The sequence below is a fragment of the Sturnira hondurensis genome, unplaced genomic scaffold (assembly GCF_014824575.4).
Source record: "Sturnira hondurensis isolate 20B ecotype Veracruz unplaced genomic scaffold, ASM1482457v3 Scaffold0021593, whole genome shotgun sequence".
Taxonomy (NCBI): domain Eukaryota; kingdom Metazoa; phylum Chordata; class Mammalia; order Chiroptera; family Phyllostomidae; genus Sturnira; species Sturnira hondurensis.
The window spans coordinates 93992-107122 of record NW_028094224.1 but is presented as its reverse complement, the minus strand read 5'-3'; positions in this window follow the sequence as shown (position 1 = coordinate 107122).

Below are 13131 nucleotides of genomic sequence, written 5' to 3'. Positions count from 1 at the left end.
GAACAGGAACAGAATCAGAGAAATAGACATCACATGGAGGGATTTCAGTGAGGGGGGAGGGAGGAATAGGGGGGAAAGGTAGAGGAAAGAAGAAGCTTAACTGGTAGGCAAAAAATAGATAGGGAGAGATAAAAGAAATGGGATAGGAAACAGAGAAGTCAAAGAACTTATATGTACAACCCACAGACATGAGCTAAGAGGGGAAGCTAAAGGGCTGGGGTGCAAGGCAGAGGGGGAATCAAGGGGGGAAATTGAGAAAACTGTAATAGCATCATCAATAAAAAGCTTTAAAATAAATAAAAATCAATAAAAATAACAAAATAACTAAACATGACTGATAGTACAGATGTTCCGTACCAAAACTGGAGTAAGAAATCTTCACCCTTGAATGCACAGCTTAGGAATACAAGCTGGAAAATGCACAAGTTTTGCCTCCATACGAGCAACTTAAAATAATAAATGAGGTCCAGGCAAAGTGGAGGAAAAGAGCCCACAGACATGTCCTGAGGGACATGGACATGAAATGAGAGCGCTTGTATTTTACTTTACTTTTTTTACCTCTTGATAGAGAATTTCTAACAAATTTGACCTCCATATTACTTAAAGAAGCTAAAAGGGAAAAAGTAAAGGACAGACACTTTTTCCTGTAATTGATCTTGGGTGATGCTATGTGACAGCACCCCCACTGACCCCCAACTGCACTTTAGTGAGGTTTCCCTTTATGCAGTTTCACAGTAATAATTACAGGTAGTTGGCGCATTTCCACTCCATGGAAATCAAGTTATGTTTACGTGCTCAAAACAAGGTAAGGACTACAGACACTCTTCCCACTTTATCCCATGAAAGCCAGTAGCGGCGAAACTGACCCTGCTTTGTGGACCCGTGGACTCAAATTTGATGTGTTATTTTTATGCAAAATACTTGTATATTTTTCCAGTATTTCTAAAAGTATTTCTATTTCACTTTGGTTTGTTTGTTTTTACCTTGTCTTCCTATTTCTGAAATGTTTTTCCCCCTGAGTTACTTAAACATACCTATTACTCATAATGCCACTTCTTTGAGACGTAAAATTCTCAGTGTGTTTTCCAGTATACTTATTATTTTATTTGCTGTGTTTAAGTGTTTGAGCCTTCTGGAAGTTATTTTGTGTCTATGAATTCCGTGGTCAGAATTTACTGACTTAAGTTTGCACGGAATGCAGTGCAGTCTTCACTGCTTATGCAACTTCAGATGAAAGTGGGTTTGACAAAGGCGGGCACAGACGGGCCTAGACAAAAGTTGGGGATCCCAACCACAGTCCGATGAAACAAAGACACTTTGTAAGGCGGCAGGGGGGACACATCCACCCTAAGATCCGTCCCTATTTCGGAGCCCCCAGCTCCTGTGGGGTGAATACCTCACTAGTCGCAGGAAAAATCACCACGAGCACAACCAAGCTGCAGTGTTTGCTGCAGGCCGTGTGGCAAGCGCTCAGGAGACCCAGAGTAGCCAATCCCCGGGGCAAGGTGGGTGTTCCGCTGGCCAGTCCGGAACCCAGGGGGCTCTGACCACTGCCCCCGCCCCGCCCTTTTTGCTTCTTCTGACCGCCCATTGGCGGGCACGGCCCAGGGATTGCAACACTGATTGGTGGATTGTGCCCAAGCAGCTATCCAGGCAGAAACCTCTCCCCTGGCACCCTCGCTCCTTCAGAGGGGAAGCCCAGGAGCTCGGAAAGGACACTTGATCAAGGTGGGGAGTGCATCAGGGGCCCCCGGAAACTGACTGGTAAGTGGGGAGCCCTGCCATGTGGAACCCTTAGCTTGAGACCTTTAAAGTCCAACCTAAGAGACCCCAGATGCCCTCATCCTGAGGGGGCCCAAAATCCCTTAAGCATCTAGGGGCCCATGTTCGCTAACCCGGAGGAATCCACATCTCCTTAACCCCCAACGCTTTAGACCCCTAAACAGCCTGAGAACCCTAGTTCCCCTCAGCTCGGGGCACCCTACGTGCAGCTCGCCTGAAAAGAGCAAATCTTAACCTCAGAGACCCTGAATGCCATTATCCTGGAAACTAACTCAGTGGTGGGGAACCTGAAGCCCCTCGATGAGAGGCCCCAAATCTCCTCAGCCGCAGGGGTCTGACTCTCAGGGTGGGGTGGGGGGAGGGATTCTGAGTGTCCTCAGCCCGGAAGACGCAGGCTCGTGTCCTCAGGGTCCCCAAGCCTGTCAGCCTGAGAGACGGCGGTCTGCCTGGGACCGCGCCTGCATCTCGTGCGGGCTTCTCCAGATCCCTGGGTGCACCTCCGAGCCCTCCCCGGGAAAAGCGCGTTTCCTGCGCCACCACAGGCGGGCCTGGCTGACCGGGCCCCTCAGACCCGCAGGCTGTGGCATGCGGAGCCAGGTCTGCGGCAGTGCGGCCCGCTCTGTCCAGCCCCGCCCTGTCCAGCCCTGTGTTCAAATGTATGAGAACATACAAGTGAATAAGAAATAACTAATTCAGAATAGTTGTCGTCACAAGAGAGGAAGGCAGGTCTGGCCGGTGAGGAGTGTCCCCATACCCGGCTGCCCAATGGCCTGCCTGGAGACAGACGGGGAACAGTATTAACATGGTGATTATGGGAGGGCCAGGGTCGGAAGCAGTTGATCACTGTATCATTTCCTGATATTGGCCATGGTGTCGTTCTGTCCGGTATTATGAGTGTTCAGTGGGTGGAGTCAGTTCACTTTCATGGGTCTGGGGTTGAAACAGCTGAAGTCAAGATGTGATCTTTAACTTGATTGGAATTCTGTTTCTGTGATGAACAGACTGTGGATGGTGACTATAGTCTAATGATTCAGGAAGGGTGTGGATGGCCAGTATGTGCACAGGTGGGAAGATACCAGAGAAAGGAGGCGAGGTGGTCATGGTGCCCTTAATCCAGATGAGGCCAGTTTGAAGAAAACAGGTTGGAGAAAGGGTTATGTTAAAGATATGGAGTTTCTGCGCAGTTGCTATTATTATATTTTTGTCAGGAGAGGCCAATTTATTTATCTTTTAATTTTTTAATACACTTCATTGATTATACTATTACAGTTTGCCCCCTTTACTCCCCTCCACCCTGCACCCCCCACCCACATTCTCCCCCTTTAGTTCATGTCCATGTGTCAAACATAAGTTCTTTGGCTTCTACATTTCTCTTACTATTCTTAGCCTCCCCCTGTGTATTTTCTGTCTACCATCTATGCTACTTATTCTCTGTACCTTTCCCCCCCTCTCCTCCTCCTACTCCCCTGCTGCTAACCCTCCATGTGATCTCCATTTCTTTGGTTCTGTTCCTGTTTTAGTTGTTTGCTTATTTTGCTTTTGTGGGGTTTTTTTTTTAGGTGTGGTTGTTAATAATTGTGAGTTTGCTGTCATTTTATTGTACATGTTTTTTATCTTTTTTTCTTAGATAAGTCTCTTTAACATTTCATATAATAAAGGCTTGGTACCTATAAACTCCTTCAACTTGACCTTATCTGAGAAGGACTTTATCTGCCCTTCCATTCTAAATGAAAACTTTGCTGGATAGAGCAATCTTGGATGTAGGTCCTTGCCTTTCATGACTTGGAATACTTCTTCCCAGCCCCTTCTTGCCTGTAAGGTCTCTTTTGAGAAATCAGCTGACAGTCTGATAGGAACTCCTTTGTAGGTAACTGTTTCCTTATTGCTTGCTGTTTCTAGGATTTTCTCCTTCATTTTAATCTTGGCTACTGTAATTATGATGTGACTTGATGTGTTCCTCCTTGGGTCCAACTTCTTTGGGACTTTCTGAGCTTCCTGGACTTCAGGGAAGTCTATTTCCTTTGCCAGATTGGGGAAGTTCTCCTTTATTATTTGTTCAAATAAGTTTTCCACTTGTCACTCTTCCTCTTCCCCTTCTGGTACCCCTATAATTCAGATGTTGTAACGTATAAAGATGTCCTGGAGGTTCCTAAGCCTCTCCTCACTTTTTTGAATTCTTATTTCTTCATTCTTTTCGGTTTGGTTGTTTCTTTCTTCCTTCTTGTCCACTCCAGTGATTTGAGTCCCAGTTTCCTTCCTATCACTGTTGGTTCCCTGTACATTTTCCTTCATTTCACTTAGCATAGCCTTCATTTTTTCATCTAATTTGTGACCAAATTCAACCAATTCTGTGAGCATCCTGATTACCAGTGTTTTGAACTGTGCATCTGATAGGTTGGCTATCTCTTCATCACTTAGTTGTATTTTTTGTGGAGCTTTGATGTGTTCTTTTGTTTTAGCCGTTTTTTTTTCTTGATGTGCCTGTTAGTGGTGAGGGGCGGAGCCTTAGGTGTCCACCAGGGCCTGGCAACCCAATTGCTGGGTTGTGATCCTGTATGTGGGGGCGGGGTCTGAGAGGGAACAATGGCCCTTGCTCCACTCTCTGCCGGATTTCAGTCATTTCCATCACTTCCCACAAGCAAAGTGGGGCCTTCTGGTGCTGATTCCCATGCGGCTGGGTTTGTGTACATTCTAGGCCCCTGTGGGTCTCTCCAGCGAACTCTCCTGTGAGGAGGCGAGTTTCTCCCAGCACCTCAACCTCCACAGGTGTTTTCAGTTAGTGTTTTGAGGGTTTATTTCCCTGTGCTGAGACCTTGGGTTGCTTGGTCTGTCTCTCTCCCCAGTTTCACCTGGTTTATCTGCAAGTGAATGTGGGACCGCCCAGTCTGCCAGCTGCCTTGTGCTTGTGCACAGAAATAGAAGGGATTGTAAGAAATTACTGTGAAGAACTGTATGCCAAAAAATTTGAAAACCTAGGTGAAATGGACACATTTCTAGAAGAATATAATCTTCTAAAACTCAATGAAAAAGAAGCAGAAAACCTGAACAGGCCAATAACAGCAGATGAAATTGAAACAGTAATCAAAAAACTTCCATCACACAAAAGCCCTGGACCAGATGGTTTCACAGGAGAATTCTATAAATCTTTTAAGGAAGAGCTAACCCCTATTCTTCACAGACTATTCCAAAAAATGCAAAAGGAGGGAAAACTCCCCAACTCTTTTTATGAAGCCAGCATCATCCTAATTCCAAAGCCAGATGGAGACACAACTAAGAAAGAAAACTTGAGGCCAATATCGCTGATGAACATAGACGCTAAAATTCTCAACAAAATATTGGCAAATCGCATCCAACAATACATCAAAAAGATCATATACCACAACCAAGCGGGATTTATCCCAGGGATGCAAGGATGGTTCAATATTCATAAATCAGTATATGTAATACATCACATAAACAAAATCAAAGACAAAAACTACATGACCATATCAATAGATGCAGAAAAAGCTTTTGATAAGGTACAACAACCATTTATGATAAAGGCACTCAGAAAAATGGAATAGAGGGAGCATTCCTCAGTATAATAAAGGCCATATATGAAAGACCTACAGCATACATCATACTCAATGGACAAAAACTAAAATCTTTTCCACTAAGATCAGGGAAAAAGACAAGGTTGTCCACTTTCACCACTTCTATTCAATATAGTATTGGAAGTTCTAGCCACAGCGATCAGACAAGAAAAGGAAATAAAAGGCATTCGTAATAATATCCAAATAATAGGAATACAAGAAGGTGAAGAAGAAGAACAAGGGATAGAAAACCTACTTGAAAGAGTAATAACGGAAAATTTTCCTAACTTGATGAGAGATAAAGTCACAGGAATCCAGGAATTGCAGAGAGTCCCAATCAGGTGGAACACAAAGAGGCCTACTGCAAGACACATCATCATTAAAATGGCAAAACTCCAAGACAAAGAGAGAATCCTAAAGGCAGGAAAGGAGGAAACAAAACTGACATTGTTTGCAGATGACATGATAGTGTACATGGAAAATCCTATAGCCTCTAACAAAGAACTGCTCAAAGTAATAAATGAATTAGGCAAAACAGCGGGATACAAAGTCAATATCCAGAAATCAAAGGCATTTTTGTATACCAACAATGAAACAGCAGAAGCAGATATCAAGAAAAAGTCCCATATGATATAGCAAAAACAAAAATAAAATATTTGGGAATAAACCTAACCAAGGAGGTAAAAGACCTGTATGCAGAAAACTACACAACACTGAAGAAAGAATCAAGGAAGACACAAGTGGAAACATATACCGTGCTCATGGATAGGAAGAATTAACATCATCAAAATATCCATACTACCCAAAGCAATTTAAATATTCAATGCAATGCCTATTAAAGTACCAATGGCATATTTCACAAACATAGAACAAACACTTCAAAAATTTATATGGAACCATAAAAGACCCCAAATAGCAGCCGCAATTTTGAGAAAGAAGAATGAAGTAAGAGGGATCACAATACCTGATATCAAACTGTATTACAAGGCCACTGTAATCAAAACAGCCTGGTACTGGCATAAAAACAGGCACATAGACCAATGGAATAGAACAGGGAGCCCAGAAATAAACCCAACTCTCTACAGTCAATTAATATTCGACAAAGGGGGCAGTAACATAAAATGGAGTAAAGATAGCCTCTTCAACAAATGGTGTTGGCAGAATTGGACAGCTACATGCAAAAAAATGAAACTCGAGCACCAACTTACACCATACACCAAAAGTAAATTCAAGGTGGATAAAAGACTTAAATATAAGCTGTGAAGCCATTAAAGCCCTAGAGGAGAGCATTGGCGGGAGAATCTTAGATATTCCATGCAGCACTATTTTTACTGATACGTCCCCTAGAGCAAGGGACATAAAGGAAAGAATAAACAAATGGGATCTCTTCAAAATTAAAACCTTCTGTATGTCTAAGGAAAAAAGTATCAACATAAAAAGAGAAGCAACTGTTTGGGAAAACATATTTGCCAATGATANCACCAAAATAAATTCAAGGTGGATAAAAGACTTAAATATAAGCTGTGAAGCCATTAAAGCCTTAGAGGAGAGCATTGGCAGGAAAATCTCAGATATTCCATGCAGCACTATTTTTACTGATATGTCCCCTAGAGCAAGGGACATAAAGGAAAGAATAAACAAATGGGATCTCTTCAAAATTAAAACCTTCTGTATGTCTAAGGAAAAAAGTATCAACATAAAAAGAGAAGCAACTGTTTGGGAAAACATATTTGCCAATGATACCTCAGACAAAGGTTTAATCTCCAAAATATACAAAGAACTCACACAACTCCACTGAAAGAAGACGAGCAACCCAATTAAAAAATGGGCAAAGGACTTGAACAGACACTTTTCCAAGGAGGACATATAGAGGATCCAGAGACACATGAGAGATGCTCAATATTGCTAGCTATCAGATGCAAATTAAAACCACAATGAGATACCACTTTACACCAGTCAGAATGGCTATCATAAACAAAGAAACAAACAACAAGTGCTGGAGAGGTTGTGAGGAAAAGGGGACCCTAGTTCACTGTTGGTGGGATTACACACTGATACAAGCACTATGGAAAACAGTATGGAATTTTCTAAGAAAACTAAAATTGAACGTGCCTTTTGACCCAGCAATTCCACTCTTGGGAGTATATCCTAAGAACCCTGAAACACCAATCCAAAAGAACCTATGCACCCCGATGCTCATAGCAGCACAATTTACAATAGCCAAGAGTTGGAAGCAACCTACATGCCCATCGGGAAATAACTGGATCAAAAAACTATGGCACATTTACACAATGGAATTCTATGCTACAGAAAGGAAGAAGGAGCTCCTACCTTTTGCAACATCGTGGATGGAACTGGAAATCATTATGCTGAGTGAAATAAGCCAGGTGGTGAAAGACAAATACCATATGATATCACCATTAACAGGAATCTAAACAAAACAAACAAGCAAGCAAAATATGACCAAAGACACTCAAATACGGAACAGGCTGACAGGGACCAGAGGGGAGAGAATCACAGGGGAAAAGGGGAAGGACTCACATGAACAAGTATAAAGGACACATGGACAATAACTAAGGTGGGGGGCGGAAATGGGAGGGAGGTGGGGAGCACTGGCGGGGGCAGGGCTGGGAATATAAGACAGAAAACTGTTATTTAACAAGAGTTAAATAAAAAGGTTATTATAAATAACACTACTTAGTAAATTGTGTGGTAAATAACATGCAGTAGTAAATATCTTTTATATATACAAAGAATAATTTAAAGATATAATCAAAGAACCAATGGTGAAACCCCAAATCCGGTGTATGGTCCAGATTATATGCTTATAAAAAGTGGTTCCAGGGAACTGGTCACTGACATTGGGACCTGAGATTTGTACCTCGAAACAGTCTTTTAAGAAAAAAATCAACAGTCACTGATATTTCACTATAATCAACCACTTTTCCTAAGATGTTATTCCCCAGACTTCCCACAAGATGGCAGCAGAGGTGCACACTTGGGACACATATTGGTGTGTCCCACATATTAGTGGCTTGGCCAAACAGTTGGTTGGATTTTTATGTATAAAATGATAGTGTTTTATTGTTTTAACCTCTTGGGTTAAAATTCATTGTAAATAGATGTTACTTTCTTCATTCTTTAACAAAGCTGCAACAAACAACGCACAAATGTGCTTTTCACACTTGGATCTTCTAAAAAACCTGACTCTATTACATTATAAAGGTAGTCCCAACAAATGGAAAATAAAACACATTTATTGCTTCCTTTGCCCTAATCTGGAAAGCAGTCACAAGGTAACTGGGCAGTCCTTACATTTAGACATTTTAAAATACACTTCTAAATACCATTGCCATCAACATTCATGGACATTCCACCAGAACCAACCACTTTTCTCATTGACCAGCTCTAAAACATTATTTCCAAAATGAACAAGAGAGTGTAGGAGACAACCACACTTAGAACTGTTGCTGTTGTTGTTGTTGTTGTTGTTGTTCTTTCATTGACCATACTGTACTATGGAACAAGGTTTTGGTTTTTTTTTTTTTTAAATCAGAGTCTTTGAGATGCTGGCTAAGATGGAGGCATAGCTAGAAAATCTTCACTTTCTCACACAACCAAAAGGAGGATAACAACCAATCTAAAATCAATAAACAAGCAGAAGTGCCAGAAAACCAAATTGCATGGCACTCTGACAACCAAAGAATTAAGGAAACAGTCAACCACACCAACCTGACTGGTGCACCAAGACAAAGAAATATGGCCCAAATGAAAGAACAGAGCAAAACTCCAGAAGAGAGCTAAGCAATGAGATAGGCAAGGTGTCTGTTGGAGAGTTCAAAGCCTTAGTAATCAAAATGGTCACAGAACTGACTGAGCTTGGTCGTAAAATGAAAGTACAAATGAAGACTACCCAAAGTGAAATAAAGCAAAATATTCAGGGAACCAACAGTGAAAGGAAGGAAATCAGGACTCAAGTCAACTATTTGTAACAAAAGGAAGAAATAACATACAACCACAACACAATGAAGAAACGAGAATGCCAAAAAAAAATGAGGAGAAACTTAGGAACCTCTGAGACAACTTTAAATGTTCCAATATCCAAATTATTGGGGTGCCAGAAGGAGAAGAAGAACAACAAGAAATTGAACACTTATTTCACAAATAATGAAGGAAAACTTCCCCAATCTGGTGAAGGAAATAGACTTCCAGAAAATCTGGGAAGCCCAGAGACTCCCAAAGAAGTTAGACCCAAAGAAGAACACACCAAGGCATCATTAAGTTACCCAAGATTAAAGATAAAGAGAGAAGCTTCAAAGAAGCAAGAGGAAAGGAGAGAGTCACCTACAAAAAATTCCCATAAGGCTATCAACTAATTTCTGAAAAGAAAGCTTGCAGGCAAAAAAGGGCTGGAAAGACATATTCCAAGTCATGAAAGGCAAGGACTCACATCCAAGGTGACTCTATCCAGCAAAGCTATCATTTAGAATGTAAGGGCAGGTAAATGCTTCCAAGATAAGGTCAAGTTACACTAGTTCATCATCACCAAGCCATTATTATATAAAATGTTAAAGAGACTTATCTAAGAAATTGAAGAAGACCAAACACTATGAACAGTAAAATCACAACAAACTCACAACTATTGATAAATGAACCAAAAAGAAAAGAAAAACAAAACCAAAAAGAAAACAAAAACTAAGCAAACAACTAGAACAGCAACAGAATCAGAGAAACAAACATCACGTGGAGGGATTTCAGTGGGGAGAGGCAGGGAGGAATAGGGGGAAAAGGTACAGGGAAGAAAAAGCTTAATTAGCAGGCATAAAATAGATGGGGAGAGATCATAAATGGGATAGGAAACAGAGAACTCAAAGGACTTATATGTACAACCGACAGACAGGGACTAAAGTGCTTGGGAAGCTGGAGGGTTGGGGTGCAGGGTGGAGGGGGGATAAACAGGGGGAAATTTGAGAAAACTGTAATAGCACAACTGATAAAAAGCTTTCAAAAATAAATAGTAGTAAATAAAAAATAACAAAATAACTCAAGATGACTGATATTAAAGATGCTCTGTACCAAAACTTGAGAAAGAAATCTTCACCCTTGAATGCACAGCTTAGAAACAGAAGGTGGAAAAAGCACACATTTTGCATCCATATGAGGAACCTAAAATAGTAAACAGAGTCCAGAAAAAGTGGAGGAAACGAGCCCATAGACATGTCCTGAGGGGCACAGACATGAAATGAGAGTGCTTGTATTTTACATTACTTTTTGTTTTACCTTTTGGTGGGGAATTTCTAATAAATTTGACTTCCATGTTACTTAAGGAAGCTACAAGGGAAAAAGCAAATTACAAATGACTATCGAGCAAACTTGGCACTTGTAAAAACCTGCCTCTATTATACTACAAAGCCAGTTCCAAACAACATCACATAAAAGTCGCTTATAGTTCCCTTGGCCAATATCTGGAGACGAGTCACAAAGTAACTGCACAATCCTGAAATGTGGACGTCTTCAACTGCGCTTGTAAATTACACTGGTATGAAAAGACAACGATACTCCCCCTGGAATCAGCCCCTTTCCCTGCTGACCTGCACTGAAGTGACAGTTCCCAAAATGGCCACGAGATGCAGCAGAGACCGACAGAGGCAACGCATACTCCACTAATGGCTTGGTCGAAAGGTCCTTCACTTTTTGCTCTAAGATGCAATGACTCCCACGCTTTTCATTTCCCCCTCAAAATGTGACTGCACGACGTCATAGCCACTCAGTTCCACTGCCCTCTGCCACCTTTCAGGCAACTTCCCATTCCATCATCCCACAGCACTATTACCTTTAGGAGCACAGAGCTTTTCCAGGTGCCTTCTGCAGTCTTTCAGAGAATGGAAATTTCCACTGAGAGAAATTCGGAGTACCGATCTAAATGGGCATTTGAAGGTGCAAGGTCTGGTGAGTGCTGCGAATGAATCACGACTGCTTGGCCAGGCTGGAACCGTTTTTCCCTGGTCACCAAAGAGAAACATGCGCTCCCACCTCATCCTGAAGCTTCCCCGTCTTCTGCTTCAACTGTTTCCCACAGGCAGTGCTTGCGGTTGGTCTGATGGGGCAGCACGTGTTGCTGATTTCCCCAAGGAGCTCCTCCTACAGGACGCCCTGTGGTATCACCACAGAGGCAACATCCCCACCTCCTTTGGATCTGCTGCTGGTGGTGGTGCCCTCATTTGCCAACAATCTCTCCCGTTCCACATTATTCTCAAAATTCAACAGTTCATACCCCCTCACAGTCTGCTTGCAAACAGTTTCCTTATGTTTCCATTGAGAACTGCATGTGAAAATGAGATCAAGAAAGTTTCCCCCCATCCTGATTAACTTCTGTGGAACCTGAACATCAAAGCAATTCACGTAATCATGCAGGTGCAAATGATTTTCAACACTGGATTTGGATACTTTGAGTATGTCACCTGTCTCCCACATGGCATAACATGCTCTGTCCTCAGTTAACATCTGGGCTCGATGGCTCTGAACTGCAAATGGTCTGCCAGACCCGAGGGGCAACTTTGTGTGAGAAATCTTGGGCATCAAACTTTGCAAACCACTTCTGACACATTTCATCACCTACAGAGCCTTCTTCACACACACTACAAGTCTTTTTTTAAAAATACATTTTATTGATTATACCATTACAGTTGTTCTATTCCCCCCTTCATTCCCCTCCACCCGCACACTCCCTCCCCCACCATTCTCCCCCCCTTAGTTTATAACCACGTGTCTCAAGTTCTTTAGATTCTATATTTCCCCCACTATTCTTGCCCTCCCCCCCATCCATTTTCTACCTACTGTCTATGCTACTTTTCCTGTGTACCTTCTCCCCAATTCCCCTCCTCCCACTCCCCTGTTGCTAACCCTCCATGTGATCTCCATTTCTATGGTTTTGCTCCTGATCTAGGTGTCCTCTTAGATTGCTTTTGTTTTAGGTGTGGTTGTTAATAACTGTGAGTTTGCTGTCCTTTCACTGTTCATCTTTTTTATCTTCTTTTTCTTAGATCAGTCCCTTTAGCATTTCATATAATAAGGGCTTGGTGATGATGAACTCCTTGAACTTGACCTTGTCTGAGAAGCGCTTTATCTGCCCTTCCATTCTAAATGAAAGTTTTGCTGGATAAAGCAATCTTGGCTGGTCTTTGAATTTCATGACTTGGAATACTTCTTTCCAGCCCCTTCTTGCCTGTAAGGTCTCTTTTGAGAAATCTGCTGACAGTCTGATGGGCGCTCCTTTATAGGTGACTGTCCCCTTATCTCTTCCTGCTTGTAGGATTCTCTCCTTCATTTTAGTCCTGGCTAATGTAATTATGATGTGCCTTGGTGTGTTCCTTCTTGGGTCCAACTTCTTTGGGACTCTCTGAGCTNTAAACAAACAAACAAATAAATAAATAAAATTTAAAAAAAGAAACAAACCACTTATTCCTCCCTTGGCATTATTCTGGAGACTAGTCACAAGGTAACTGTATAGTCCTGACATTTAGATATTTTCGAATGCACTTATAAATACCACTACCGCCAAAAGTCATTGATATTTCACTGGAATCAACTACTTTTCCTGCTGACCTAAACTAACATGTCATTCCCCAAAATGGCCACGAGATGGCAGCAAAGACCGACACTTGGAAACACACTATACAATGGGCTTGGCTGCAAGGTTCCTTCACGTTTTCCAGTAAGACGTAATGATAGGCACATTTTTTCATTGTCCTCAACAATGTGAGTGGTCCCATTTACT